Genomic DNA, 1572 nt, shown 5'->3' on the forward strand with positions numbered 1-1572 from the left:
GATTTGAGATATCTCACTATAAGTCAATAAGGTGACACATGTAAAGACGATATGAAATGTTGCTTGCAGCGGTCATCGGTGCCTAATCGAATGTTTTCTTCAAAGAAAATCAAAGAATGAATCATTGAGGTATATATACTAACTCTATACAAATTCTGTGACTTGGGGCATAGTTCGCACAACCGACAACATGTACATGTATGAGCAGAATCATGAGATCGAGTGTATTTATCCTCATAGCACAAATCGTTAAGAATGTCGGCTTTAATGTATAGCGGATTATGGCATTATTACTAGTTTGTTGTTGTCAAAACGCAGGTAGGGCGTAAGCACTTGGGGTGTATGTAGCGGAATTAGTAAGTACAATTGTACGTCCACAGTTGTACATCAACTTGCACATTTTTATACTGAACGAAAGTCATTACAATTGTCGAAATACCGAAGTATTGTTATTCGAGATAATCTCTGAGAATACAAATTTTCACCATCTTTCACAAGATAAAAGGCTGTGCTGTAGTGTCCGGGCATCAAAGTGGAAATGCACTTTACGCTGTCGGATCGGCGTATATTACCTACTTTCGAACAGGTTATGAGCCCAACAACGCGCATCAACTCGGTCGTAGTCGACGCACAACCATCATCAACCAAACTGAGCGAGATCGACAGAACTCTGCCCATTGAATGGATTCGCATCCATCTGCATTCGTCTATTAGAACCTGCACATCGCTGGCACCGCTGACGTCAGTATTCTCGTAGCCCCCTTGAGGTCGGAAATTATATTTCGCTACTTGAGAATGACATAGACTAGGTTTATCATAATTTTAGGTATAAAATTGACCCAATTCCTTCATGTGTAATTTATCCTGTACTATTTTGAACAGTAATATTGTCTATGTGCTGGCAAGTTGAGACTCTGCGACTGTCATCGTGAAGATGTTACCAGCTTCACATACACGTGATTTCTTCATTTCATTCTTGAGGCTGTTGTCTTCTAAATAAGTGATAACATGAATCATGCACTTGCAGCCTCTTCGAGATCGTAGTGTCTTATACAGCTGCAATATTTTTCAGCGCTTGCAACACCATCAGCTCTTCCATGAGTTATTTTACTTCGCTGGTATAAAGTCGCTTTTACGACACGATATAAGATCGTCCACGTTAACAACAGTAAGCAGGTTTTACGCTAAACCTCTTTGTAATGCCGCATGCGAAGATGACTACTTTGAACCCCACCTCCGGATCGTTACGCTTCTTCTGTCATATATTTTTTTTTTATATAATCCTGTATTTCAGTTGAGCGTATTGCAAAGGTTTGTTGTCTGCTTATCATTTGCTGAATCGTGGTCAGAATACCGTTTGCCATTTTCACTAGTCGCGCTAGTCAGAACGACTCAAGTACAATCATCTAAACTCAAATGACTGTTCTTGTACTTGTCCGTCATTAGCTGCTACCATGATCGTGATTTCTCTTTCACATGAATCGTGAGTTATCTGTGCGTTGTTGAATCCTTTTATCTCGCTTTCAGTGAGCTTTAGTGATCATACACTTTTACTTGATTCATGTCTAAATC

The sequence above is a fragment of the Plasmopara halstedii genome (assembly GCF_900000015.1).
Source record: "Plasmopara halstedii genome assembly, contig: Scaffold_614, whole genome shotgun sequence".
NCBI classification, from domain to species: Eukaryota; Oomycota; class Peronosporomycetes; order Peronosporales; family Peronosporaceae; genus Plasmopara; species Plasmopara halstedii.